At 34.5% G+C, this 14852-nt stretch overlaps 1 pseudogene; it reads right to left on the bottom strand.

Moving 5' to 3' along the window:
• Positions 1 to 751: 751 nt before the first annotated feature.
• Positions 752 to 1420, bottom strand: LOC125829998 (mediator of RNA polymerase II transcription subunit 15a-like; annotated as a pseudogene).
• Positions 1421 to 14852: the final 13432 nt, after the last annotated feature.

Here is a 14852-nt window from a genome sequence, read left to right on the forward strand (position 1 = left end):
GTTGATGATGGTTAGCATGATTCTGTTGCAAAGAGCCAGTAGACACCTGTTGCAGTAAGTTCGAAGAATCAGAACCAGGTTGTATTGTATTTATCATGTCTTGCTGAGAGTTGGAATTTGTCGATACACTAGACAAGGAATTATGCTGCAAGTTGGAGAAATTATTCTGTTGCAAAAACTTCTGTGTTTTAAAAAGTTGTTGCTGCATATGCCGATGGTGGGACTGTTGTCTTAATTGCTGGTTATGTAGCATTTTCTAGCTCTGCGACATTTGCCGCCAGACGCTTGAGTTTTGTTGTGGGGAACGGAGGTTTCCCTGCATTGTGTTAGTTCCACTTTGTGAACTTAATGAGCTAATGTCAACTTTTTGACAATGGTTAACAGGATTCTATTGCAAAGAGCATGTAGACACATGTTGCAGTGAGTTCCAAGATTTTGAATCAGGTTGTACTATATTTATCATGTCTTGTTGAGAGTTGGAATTTGTCGATACGCCAGACAGTGAGTTCATTGCTTGCTGATGTTTCATTGACTGCTGAATTCGAAAAAGTTGTTGCTGCATCAGTAGCAGGTTGCATAGCATTGTTAATTGTTCGTTCCGTAACATTTGCTGCTCATGTTGTATAAGAAGTAAATATCGCAATACATTTGAGTTTTGTTGTAGGGATTCGAGGATTACCTGTTGCTTTAACCGTTGCTTTGCTTGTTGTTGTTGCTTTAACTTCTTTCTATGAAAAAGTAGTTGCTGCCTCTACCGATGGTAGGACTGCTGTCTTAATAGCTGGTTTTGCAACATTTTTTGGCTCTGCAACATTTTCTGCCAAACGCTTGAATTTTGCTGTTGGGAATCGAGATTTGCCTGAACTGGGTTCATTCCACATTGTATACTTAATAAGCTTATGTTATCATGTTGAAGATTGTTAACAAGATTCTGTTGTAAACAGCCAGTAGCTATCTGTTGCGGTGAGTTCAACAAATTACCCTGTCCCAAATCCCATCTGGAACCAGGTTTTACCATATTTATCATGTGATGTTGAGAATTGGAAATTGTCGGAATGCCAGACAAGGAACTATGTTGCAAGTTGGTGATATAATTCTGTTGCATTGCCTCTATAGAACCATGTACGGGCTGCATCAGTGGATTAATTTGACCATCAATAGATTGTGAGTTCTGAAGCTGCATGGAAGACTGATGAAGTTGCCCCTGCTATGGAGAAGAAGAAGTCCTGCTCCATGCCCAATTGACACTAAGAAAGAAACTTATGTGCTTCTCAACCGAGACCAGTTTGTTCTTGTGACTAATTTGAATATCCTGCTTGTTAAGCCGCAAGAATAGCACAATACACTCCAGCATTACCTTGAATATCTTGAGCTTTTCAATTATCTCATTTTCAAGACGCTGATGAAGAGTGTCATGCATAAAATCAGAAAGAAAAATATCAGTTTAGTCATAGTACAACTATGTTGGATAATATTTTAATTACAATTAATGATTATACTTCTTTTGAGCCAAAAGTCTAGCTACAGAGATAACTCACTAGTAAAGATAACTAATCGAGATTATAGTATTATTATTATGGTATAACAATATTGAGAGGTTAATTAATCCGCGATATGTAATGATCTTACTTAGTATAGCTTAATTCAAAGCTGAATTACGGAAGGAGAGTAACTACTTTGCCAAATAAACGACCAAGATCAAATAACAATTAAAGAGGAACAAGGGTTAGGATCTCTCCACATTATTTAAAGGTTGTTATAAACTGCAGAAGGAGAGAGAATGCAACAAAGAATTTCTGGTAAATCAATTTCTCCCTCATTTCTCTTCCCTTCTATTCTCTTCTTCTCTAATTCTTATAATCTCCTTTTCTTCTATTTGGAGATTCGATATCTTCCATGGATACCCACTTATTCCCACGATCTTAGATTTATTTAGTAAGCAATTTCATTTTATTAGACATCCATTTTGCACTTTATATAAATCAGAAAATTATCCCAAAAAAACTGAGTTGATTTACTGTTGAAATTGCAATTTACAATCAGATCCTCATTGGGATCCCGACAGAATAACATGTCCTAACCAGAACCCACACTTGCTACTACCTTCGGGTTTGTATAAAGTAAACCCCTCTCTTGGATGATAACCCACAAACCAAACGACAAAAATAAACACCACTAAACAAGTTTTATAGTAGAAGTTTAAGATCATTGACAAAACAAAAGAAAAAAACTAGTATCGATAAAGATCGAAAAAAAGAAGAAGGAAAATCACTACCTTGAGCATTATTTTTATCAATACACATCTCCATTCTAACCAACCTTTTGACACCTAACTTGAGCCCTAGTATATATATATATTTATATGTGGAGTTAGGTTTGTGTATAGTCTCTCAAATAGTAATATTTTTTTATCAACTTTGTTTTTTTTTTTTAAAAAGAAGGGTACTCAACTAATGATAATTATCTTTAAAAATTATTTTATTTCATTTTATTTTATTATCAAAATTTTAGAAAATTTTGTTTTTTTTTGTAATATAAAGCTCACTCTAATTATTATTTCAAAAAGTTATTTAACCTAGAAAAGTAAGAAAGAAGAAAAGAACTAAATCTAATGTTATTGATTTACCATATAAGGAATTACACCCTACAAGCAAGCATTAAAATTCTCTATTAAATGGCATTAAGATCAAACTTTTAAGACGCACCTACCGATAGTGTCATAGCTAATTTAAGTGCTAGTCTAGTAACTATGATTATTGATTCAATTATCATTCCTTTAGCTTCTATTAGAAAACCCTAACGTTCTTTTTTATTACCATGCCTCTACCCAAAGATGATAAGTTATCAATGAATTTAATTTGTATAATTTTTCAATCTGGACTATTGACAGACATATAACTATCCACTACAGTCAACCATACTTTGATACAAAAGATTGATGTGCCACATGAAAGTTTGTTTTCATGCTTCTGTCCAAAGGTGATAAATTATCAATGAATTTAATTTTTAAATTTTTTCAATCTTAACTATTAGAAAACGTATACCTATCCTTCGCAATCAATTGTACTTCGATACAAAAGATTTATGTCACATTCCTAATTATGAGATTGCTCTACTAGAAAAGTCGGGTGCATGAATGTATAAGAAATTGTAACACCCTAGAAAAATTTTCAAATTAAGACTCGAACCGTTCTTCGTAGTGAGTAATATTTTACCAAGGAATTAAAAATATATTAAGTGTTATGGTCACTATATGTACCACCTTAAGTTCCAAAAAGAACTAAATTGGAAATAGCAAAATCGGAATTTTTGCAAGTTATGCTTAAGTTATGAGTTTTGGGTCAACTTAAAATGATCATAACTCTTAGTAAAAGATGAGTTAGGTGGGCAACTAGATATCGAATGAATGGTCTTTGAATTATCTTTCTAACCCCACCAATTTTGCTAAATTACAAGCTCTGAGTAAAAAGTTATGACTGATTTACCAACGACGCATAAACCTGGCAGCAGCTCTGTGATGGCTCCGTGTTACGGAGCCAAAACGGACCTCACTGGAGAAAAGACCCAAAATAGTCCATCATCTTTAGGTTAAGACTCAAATTTATCCTTGAATTTTCACATGAAGGATTAATAGTCCCTCAGGTTTGCAATATTGGTGCAATTACGGTCCTCCTTCAAAATTTTGTATTTTTTTTAACATTGATTTTATTCATAATTTATGTATGGAATGTTTAATTGTCATTTTATATATTTTGTAGAAATAATAACTCCATGTGAGAAGAAAAGCACCTTGTTTTGTTTAGTAAAATTCATATTTTAAGTAAAGTCGAGAGGTTTATCACGACGATTTCACGTGCAATAGTACAAATATTTATTTTCTTGCAATGTCATATGTTAAAATGTTCTTAGTTTAGTTGAAGTAATATTTATACTGAACACAACAAGGTGTTCTTCTTCTCACCTTATCTCACATAGAGTTATTATTTCTAGTAAATATATAAAAAGACGATGGGACATTCCTTACATATAATCATGAACAAAATTAATGTTAAAAAATAGGCAAAAATTTAGTGGAGAACCAAAAGTGCACTAATATTGCAAACATGAGGGACTATTAGTGCTCTATGTGAAAACTCAAGGACGACTTTGAGTCTTAACCCAATGATGAGGGACTATTTTGGGCATTATCTCGACCTCACTGCCTGGTGAAAATTCATTCCGACTCGCAACTCGTTTTATTTATTTCTTTAGGGGTATTTGAGATCAACTATCGATTTAACTAACTATTGAGAAAGTAAGTATGAGAATGGAGAGTCATAATCAAGAGTTCCATATTATTATGTAGACCCTTAAGTCGAGTCGTTCATGCCAATAACTTCCGTGTGAACTCCATTAGTGGAGTACCTTTGGGAGGAGTAGTATCTTCAAGTTCTAAGTCTTGAGTGTTGAGTTCCTAATCTCCTTTGAGATTATATTTCTAATCATGGGACTATTACATGTTACCCATGAAGTCCTTAAGTTAAATTGTTCATGCCCATAATTCTGCATGAACCTATAAGTTGAACAGTCTTGAGATGAGAAGTATCTTTGAGTCCTTGAATTGAGTAGTTCATGCTCATATATCCGCATGAACCCTCTGAGATGAGCATTCTTTAAATGAGTAGTACCATTGAAGTTCTTGAGTTCCAAGTATTTAGTTCTATATATGGTTATTGAAAACATTGCATTGAGTCGTTCACATCCATAATTTGACATGAACTATATTTTAAGAAGTCTTTACAAATGTTATAAGTTTGTTTTAACACTTAAGCTTTGAGTTGAGGAAAGAGTAAGAGTAAAGTTCATTTCTTCAAAGATTATATGGGAACTAAGTATTCCCAAGAGTAAATATTTTTACATTTCAGATGAGAGGAAACTAAGATTTCCAAAAGAGTTTTGAGCAAGAAAAGGAACATCAATTCCAAGAGAGCTTTTAAGCTAAGTTTTGAGTAATTATCTCAAACCAAAGAAAGAAGTTATGCTTTTAAACATATAAGATGAGTATTTTGGGAGTAGTATTGAGCACCGATATGGAGACGAGTTTGAGTTTAGATAACTCACGTCTTCATAAACGATGTAGCCATCATGGGTAGTAAAGGATCATACTTTTTAGATGATTCCTTAAGTGCTTTTTAGCATAGACTAGTGGATCCACTTAGTTAAGGCGTTCTATATGATGACAAAGTATATGACAATTCTGGTAGCGTGGGCAAGACATTGTATCATCACTTAGGCTCATAGTGGTGCTTGTCGGTTAGAGAAACTCTCACACAGTTATATTGTATTTTTATATTCACACTGAATATTATTGTATTTTTTAATACATTGATTTGCTATCTTCAGTTTTACAGCTTTCCATATATATCACATATTTTACTATTGCTTTATCCTTGAGTGTCATGAGTTAAGTCTCTCGAGTTGAATAATTTTAATTGAGTTCCTTTGAGTTGAGTATCATACCTTATTCTTGAGTTTAGTTGAGTTGAGTGAGTTCAAAAGAGATAACTATGTTACATTTTTATCAAGTTTCAAGTTTAGGTTATGCTTTAGAATTCCCCTTACATGCTCACACATTCCACGTACTGAGCTCTTTGGCCTGCATCCTTTCATGATTCAGATTCAGGTATTTGGGATCATCAACAAGAGCTTCGTTGATACCACATGGAGATCGAGTTTTCTATGGTGAGCTTTCTTGCTTCTGGAGGATTTCATTTACTTTTTGTAGTTTTGTTAAATTGTCATGGGTCTTGTCCCGAATTCCATCTTTGTCAGTTAGAGGGTTCATAGATAGACAGTAGGGTTTCAGAAGTATGTTCATTTATTTTGTTAAATGTTTTAAAGACTTAACTTGTCTATTTTGGGGCGAGTGAATATATTATATTATTCATAGTTTCCTATTGAGTTAAAGCTTTGTATTTAAGTTTCATAAATTTTTATGTAGTTTTTAAGCTCTGTATGCTTCAGTTAGTCTTGCGCTTGTAATCAGCTAGGATGAGGGTTCGCTTGGGGACCAGAAATGGTTCTCGAGTGTCGACCACGTCCAGAGTGTATTCTCGAGTCGTGACAAACTTGGTAGCAGAGCACAAAGTTCAAGTGTTCTACAGTGTCTATAAAGCTGTGTCAAGTAGGATCTTATTTGTGGTTGTGAAGGCCCCACTTCTATAAATAAATGACTACAGACAATTAGGAAAAGTTTCCCTTCTTTCATACTCTGAATCGTGCAATAGAGCTATGTCATAGAAACTTTTTCTAACTCGTCCGTTCACATATCCATTCTACTACCCTTCATACTTAAGATGGTTGAATTATAAAGCCCATTATCCTTATGGATGAGTTATTTTGAGCAATAGTCTTGAGGAAGTCATGAGGCTCCAGAAGGGCATGAGAGAAGCCCATGAGTAAGTTAAGTTTACAGTTTCAGAGGGATGCACCCATAATTATATGAATTGTGCGTTCGAGCTAAAAGCGAGTTGTAGTTTTTTCCTTAAGCCTTGTTTCAGCTAAGATCCTTATGAAGAGGTATGATTAGAGCTTGGGTAGTATTTTCATCGGAAAAGGTAACATGAGTTACGAGATCATGAGCAGTAGTAGTGAAAGATCCTAGAGTTAGAGGAAAGTATGCAGAGATTTAGTAATCTAAGTAAAAGAGATGGTGTTTGGAAAAGCTATGTTACTATAATCATGCACCTAGTAAGTTACTAATGAAGAGTTTTCCCTTATGAGTAGACTAAGAAGTGATGAGTAGTGAAGATTCCATCATAGGAGGTAGAGTGTGTTATAGCTAGAAAGAAGTTGATGGTGAAGTGTCATTGTGTAGGAAATGACCAAGTGTAAGTGTTGAATAGAAGAGCAGGAGTATTCATGAGGTGATAGATCAAAGCTAGGCTTATCATTTTGAGGGAGAGCCCATAATATTCAACATGTTATAGAACTAATTAAGCATTGATGTACAGTGAATGAGTGAATAGTACTCAAGTTGTGAAGGGAAATGTGATAGTAAATTGTAAGAATGAATACTAAGAGGTGAGGATTAACTACTTGTCATAAGGTCCTAGTGGACGATTGTTTCTAAAAGTTGTCCATAGTAGTGGTGAGTTTGTATAGTAGGCAAGCAATCATATTGATATTCGAGATTAGTAATAAACATTAACCTTCAATTTTAGATGAGTATCATGGTCAAGAGAATGACAACATGAGGGTGATGATGTTAGTATAGATATGTGATCTAGAAAACTTGACATAGAGTAGGTGAGGAATTGAGGTGATAAGCTGCAATAAATATGAGTGGTACCAGTGAAAGACCCTAACGTTTAAATAAGGGTAGTGAAGTGTGGCAAAGCTACAAGAGTAACAAAAACATCAAGAGGTGTGCCCAGATAGTATGTTACTAGATGAGGTTCCAATTAAGTTATAATTTTTAATTTTACCTAGATAGCATAATTGAGTTGTCAATGTGGAATAGGTCCATAACTTTCAAGTGTTAGCTTTAGACCTAAGGGGGAGATGATAAGATGAGAAATCAAGTCAAGTGTTGAGAATTTCCTAAGGAGCTGGTTAGTATGAGTCCATCGAATTGTTAGATTACTTAGCTTGAACATAGTAAGAGTAAACCTTTCCATACCTAATCCAGTCGTCATTTGAGGACAAATTATCCCAATGGGGAGATATTGTAACACCCTAGAAAAAATTTCAAACTATGACTCGAACTGTTCTTCGTAGTGAGTAAGATTTTACCAAGAAATTAAAAATTTCTGAAGTGTTAAGGACACTAGATGTAGCACCTTGTGTTCAAAAAAGAACTAAATTGGAAATAGCAAAATCTGAATTTTTGCAAGTTATGCTTAAGATATGAGTATTGGGTCAATTAAAAAAGACCATAACTCTCAATAAAAGATTATTTAAGTGGGCTACAAGATAGATAATGAAAGGTCTTTGAATTATCTTTCCAACGCCTCTTAGTTAACTAAATTCTGAGCTCTGAGTAAAAATTTAAGACTGATTTACCAACGACCTGTCAGCAGCTATGCGATGGCTTCGCATTAGAGCCAATACGGACCTCACTGCTTGGTGAAAAATCATTACGAGTCCTAGCTCATTTTATTTACTTCTTTAGGGGTGTTTTAGTCCTAAAGACTTTTAGGAAGTCATCTAAATTACCCTAAACGTGTAGAAAATTAGTTTTTCTTAAATTGAACCCTCTCATCCACTCCAAAATTTTACGCTCAAGGAATTCAAGGAATGCTAAGGCTAGGGTTCATCTTCCAAGATTTTCCTTCAAGTTCTTCACGAAGATGATTCCTTCAGGTGTAGAAGCTTCCATAGTGTTGGGTTTGTTCACCCACACGCCAATCATGTTAATTTCAGCGTTAAGTCTGTTCAAGAAAGTTGAAAGTACAATGTTCTTGAATTATGTTCTTGAAATTGGATTTAGTTGGAATGAGATTGTTGATTTCTTGATTATAGAATGTCGATTTTAGAGTTGTATATGAGTAGGTTTTTGTGTTCATGTGTTGGGTATCTGAATTTAAGGAGAACCTCATAAAAAGAACCGAGTTTAGGCGAATTGGGTTAGAAAACGAAGAAGGAAAAAGTCAGACGAATTTGGCACCTTGCTCGACGTCACAGACCTGCCTCCCTATTTCATAACATTTTTCTTCATCTCGCGGAGAGGGTACGGATCTCTCCGCCTCAAAAGTTATTTCACGACCAAATATTAAACTGTATCTCCACATCACATATTTGCTTCCAGACAGTGATTTCTTGATCGTTTCTCATGTTTAACTATCTAAAAACACTCCTAAGCATAACAAGATCTTTCCTATCACAAACCACAACCTTGAAGTCATAATTCAAATTCAAGGTAGAGCTAAGGGTTAAGTTTTGAGAGTTCTTTCGAACATTTTGAGAAAGTCCCTTTGAGTCTTTTTGAGGAGTCTTCTACAATTTCTAGTAACCTATTTCAAGACTTGAGCAAGTGAGTCTGAGAGTGAGGAGAATGTATTCATGAGTTTATTTTATCATTAAAAGATCCTTCATATCATGAACCATAACTCTTGAATTCATAATTCACATTCAAGAGAGAGTTAAGAGTACAGTTCAAGAAAGCTTTTGGGTTCAATTGTGAATCCTTTGAGATCAACTATCGAAGTAAGTATGAGAATGCGAAGAGTCGTATTAATGAGTTCCATATTATTATGTAGACCTTTGATTCGAGTCGTTCATGCCCATAACTTCCACGTGAACTCCATCAGTTGAGTATCTTTGAGAGGAATAATATCTTCAAGCTCTAAGTCTTGAGTATTGAGTTCCTAATCTCCTTTGAGATTATATTTCTAATCATGGGATTATTACATGTTACTCGTGAAGTCCTTGAGTTGAATTGTTCATACCCAAAATTCTGCATGAACCCTATAAGTTGAACAATCTTGTGATGAGAAGTATCTTTGAGTCCTTGAGTTAAGTAGTTCATGCCCATAATTCCGCATGAACCCTCTGAGTGGAGGATTCTTGAAATGAGTAGTATCATTGAAGTTCTTGAGTTCCAAGTATTGAGTTCTATCTATGGTTATTGAAAATCTTGCATTGACACTTAATTTGGCATGAACAATATTTTAAGAAGTCTTTTACAAACGTTTTAACTTTGTTTTAAGACTAAAGCTTTGAGTTGGGTAAAGAGTAAGAGTAAGGTTCATTTCTTCAAAGATTATATGGGACCTAAGTATTCCCTAGAGTAAATGTTTTTACATTTAAGAATATGATTCCATAAGTGTTTTTTAGCATAGACTAGTGGATCCACTTAGTTAAGGCATTCGATATGACGACAAAGTATAGGACAATTCTGGCAGAGTGGGCAACACTGTGTATCATCACATAGGCTCATAGTGGTAGTTGTTGGTTAGAGAAACTCCACAAAGTTATATTGTATGTTTATATACTCTGAGTAATATTATATTTTTTAATACATTGAGTCGCTATCTTTAGTTTTACAAATTTCCATATATATTGCATATTTTACTATTGTCTTATCCTTGAGTATCATGAGTTGAGTCTTTCGAGTTGAGTATCTTGAGTTGAGTTCCTTTGAGTTGAGTATCATACCTTTGAGTTGAGTATCATATCTTTAAGTCGAGTACTTTATTCTTGAGTTAAGTTGAGTTTAGTGAGTTTAGAAGAGGTATGTGTGTTACATTTTTATCACGTTTCAAGCTTATGCTATGCTTTATAATTCCCCTTACATGCTCGTGCATTCCACGTACTGAGCCATTTGTCCTGCATCCTTTCATGATGCAGGTTCAGGTATTCGGGATCATCAACATGAACTTCGTTGATACCACATGGAGTTCGAGTTAGCTATGGTGAGCTTCCTTGCTTCTGGAGGATTTCATTTACTTTTAAGTTTTGTTAGGATGTCGTGGGTCTTGTCCCGACTTACATCATTGTCATTTTGATGCTTCATAAATACACATTAGAGTTTCAGAAGTATGTTCACCTATGTTGTTAAATGTTTTAAAGACTTAAGTTTCCTATTCTGGGGTGAGTTAAATATATTATTTTATTCAGAGTTTCCTTTTTAGTTAAAGCTTTGTATTTAAGTTTCATAAATTTTAATTTAGTTTTTAAGCTTTGTATGCTTGAGTTAGTCTTCCGCTTGTAGTCAGCCAGGATGAGGGTTCAACTGGGGACCAGAAATGGTTCTCGAGTGCTGGCCACATCCATGGTGTAGGCTCGGGTTGTGACAGAAATCTTATGTGATAACTTTTTTTTAATGAAGGATTAATTGTTAATTTAAATTATATTAAGTTGAGTGGGTTGGGCCCAACCCATTATATTTCTTTGTTGCAACAGTCTGTTAGCGATAGAAGGAAAGCCATTCAGTGTAGTTCATTCCTTAATTTTGGAGAATAAAATAAAAAGCAACAATCACGAAAACAGGTTTTGGAGTTCATAGACGGATACTAAATCTTTCTACCACTGTTTTTGTGATAAGTTGCAGGTATTGAACTTCTTGTTATTGTGTGCTCTTGGTAGCTTAAATCTCTACCTATGTTGTTGAGCATTCTTCTGTCCAAAAAGTACAGTAACTATGTTTTTCTTTAAAAGAAACAGAAGTGTTAAAATTTAATGTCACTGTTGGCTATGACCTTATGTAGCAAACAACACTGGTGCAACAACAAAAATAACTATTTTTGTCTAAGATTATTTATGCGTGGTTTGTCTATTTAGAAATACAATTCTAATTTATGGTGCAGAAAAATCACTAATTAAGTTTGGTTAGTGATATACATATATTCTCTTTTATCCTAAATTCATGGTTTAAGGGTAAAATATTAAGGTGTAACGCTAAGCTTTAATGTTAGGGTTATTGATACTTGGCCCCGACTAGCATAATTAATATCGTTGATCAATATTTTTGCATATATTGAGGTCATTGGGGGCTGTTTGGTTGGTGTTCTACACGTGCGAGGTTATGGAACTTGTCATTAGCAAGGTAAGAGTTTAAGCTTTAGTACTTTCTTTTAAAAACTACTTTGAAAATGTTTTTTATCTGGTCAATGCGTAAAGACAAGTATGTGCTTGACAGAAGACAAAATATTCTTTTATAAGTAAATGTGGCATGATATTTGATATCCTTTCTCTTTATAATAATATAGTTACTAGGAGCATACATACATGGCGTATTATATTAGGGGTATTCCTATGTTGTCGTAATATGTTAGGGCCTGTACATGTTGTCATAGTATGCTTTGAGGCATTATATATGTTGTCGTATACTTGTTGGGGTGCGAGGATAATCTCATTCACTATCGTTTATGATAAGCTTTGAGTGTGGATTGAGTTTGAGACATTTAGTGTCTTGTTTGAATAATTGGTCTGTCTTATTGATCAATATTTTATAAAATATATTCTTGTGCATATCATTACATGTTTGTGGTATAAATGTATTTTTAACACTTGTTCCAGGGGTACTAAGGTAGGAGGTCAAGGATCTGACTAGGTTATATTTACATATAACTCACTCCTTACCTGGATGTCTATGCAGATACTATTGCATAGGGTGAGATTTGTGGCTGACGAGCTCTTTCACATGGATTCCGTTGCTAAGGTGAACCTTCACATTGTTTATGGAGGCTAATGTCTTAGCTTTATCTAATTATAGTTTATGATTTAACTTTATCTAATTATAGTTTATGACTTATTTTCTTGGGGTTTGCATACCCGACAGTTGAACTCATGTAATTCTAATAGATGATCAACGGTCTTATTGTGGTATTTCGGCTAGAGACATATTAGTGAAGTGATGTTTTCTTTTCATAAATCGATATATGATTTTTGATGGATAGTTATTTCATTTTGATGAATATTGATGAGTTTTAGAGTTACACATGTCCTATCTTTGCGCTTTAATGATTTGGTAAGTGTATGGATATTTGATATCCTTTCTCTTTATAATAATATAGTTACTAGGAGCATACATACATGGCATATTATATTAGGGTTATTCCTATGCTGTCGTAATATGTTAGGGCATGTACATGTTGTCATAGTATGCTTTGAGGCATTATATATGTTGTCGTATACTTGTTGGGGTGCGAGGATAATCTCCTTCACTATCGTTTATGATAAGCTTTGAGTGTGGATTGAGTTTGAGACATTTAGTGTCTTGTTTGAATAATTGGTCTGTCTTATTGATCAATATTTTATAAAATATATTCTTGTGCATATCATTACATGTTTGTGGTATAAATGTATTTTTAACACTTGTTCCAGGGGTACTAAGGTAGGAGGTCAAGGATCTGACTAGGTTATATTTACATATAACTCACTCCTTACCTGGATGTCTATGCAGATACTATTGCATAGGGTGAGATTTGTGGCTGACGAGCTCTTTCGCATGGATTCCGTTGCTAAGGTGAACCTTCACATTGTTTATGGAGGCTAATGTCTTAGCATTATCTAATTATAGTTTATGATTTAACTTTATCTAATTATAGTTTATGACTTATTTTCTTGGGGTTTGCATACCCGACAGTTGAACTCATGTAATTCTAATAGATGATCAACGGTCTTATTGTGGTATTTCGGCTAGAGACATATTAGTGAAGTGATGTTTTCTTTTCATAAATCGATATATGATTTTTGATGGATAGTTATTTCATTTTGATGAATATTGATGAGTTTTAGAGTTACACATGTCCTATCTTTGCGCTTTAATGATTTGGTAAGTGTATGGATATTTGGTATACCCGGAAGGTGGTGTTAGCACGTGCCATTCACATCTAGGGGTGTTTCTGGACTTAAAAGAGTTGCTATCAGAGCCTAAGCTTTATGTCCTAGGTTATGGAACAATAGTTTGTATAGTCTTGTTCATGGGTATGTAGGCTCCCATACTTATGACCTTCAGGCTAATGAACATTTAGAATATTTCTCCTTTTTTATTCCCTGTTCGTGCGTTGAGTTAAATCAAGTCTAATTCTTGAATATTATTATGTACATGGCTAAGAAATGTTGTTCTTCCTCTGATGTTCGATCTAATACATTTGTGAGACGTGGTGCGGGACTTGGTATTAATGATATGCTCAAATTACACCTCCCTAAAGAAGCATAAGCGATCGTTATCAAGTCAAGAACCCAACTTGTAGGTTGGAGTGAATCCCACGAGGAAAATGGTTTAGACTTTACTTTAACCAACAATTATATTCAATTAGTCAAATTACTTCCACAAACAAGTAATTAAGGAGGGGGGGGGGGGGGGTTTGTGAAACAAATTGAAAGAATTCAATAAGTAATCAGTAATCAAAAGTCAATTTTGGTTGTTATCAAGATGAGAGAATAACTAGGGTATACGTGTTCCCCACAAGCTCATAACGTAGTAATCCTAGTAATAGCAATCCTTTCCTAGTGTACTACATGCAAAGTGATAAGTTAGGTATCTCTAAATCCTTGGTCCGACATCTAGATAATTTCACCCTTCACCTTGGTCCGGCTACGTGTGTATAATTTACTAACCCATACCTTTACCTTATATTAGATATCATAATCGATGGTTGACTTAGTTATTACTTCGCACCAATCGACACTAGCCTATTAGAGAGCATCACACTAAATCTATGTTGATAATTCTTTTCTTGTTGATTAACTCCTTGGTCCGGCAAGTTGCTGCAACGAGAGTTCTAATGCGTGCACTCGTTAAAAAGACTTCTAAACGAAAGAATTATCATTAAATGCAAAACACTATTCAAGAATTGCTTATTTACTATTCATACTTTGTTAATGGCTCATGGTTCTCACAACCCTAATTGTGGGGTTTAGTTACCCATAATCATATGAACACAATTAATTGTTTTCGATGAAAGAATTATGAACTTACGTAAGAAGAATAATAAACCCAGAAATTCAGCTTGAATTGCAACACCAAAATCTTCATAACGAACTTAGGAAATTAAGAATTGCTAAAGTTGGAAGGTAATCTCCTAAGTCAAGAACTAGAACAAAAGTAATAATCTCCAACAACCCAAAAACAAGGTTTACATACCCTATTTATAGAAAACAAGTCCTAAATTAAAAGGGAAACAAAATAAGGAAAGTTTGTTCAGGCATGCGTCTTCATTCCACGAGACTGAATCACGGACCGTCAATGGATCTACGGTCCGTGAATCCCTTCCGTCAGCAAGGACTTAGAAAATATTTCAGCTTCCAAAAATTAGCTTCTCTGAAGCAAACAACGGAACTGCAGTACGGACCGTAGATCAATCTACGATCCGTACAATCTCTCTCCGTAGCTCCATATATAGAATCTTCAAAAATCAGGTACT

This window comes from Solanum verrucosum, unplaced genomic scaffold (genome assembly GCF_900185275.1).
Source record: "Solanum verrucosum unplaced genomic scaffold, falcon-dt-bn FXZP01000054.1, whole genome shotgun sequence".
NCBI classification, from domain to species: Eukaryota; Viridiplantae; Streptophyta; class Magnoliopsida; order Solanales; family Solanaceae; genus Solanum; species Solanum verrucosum.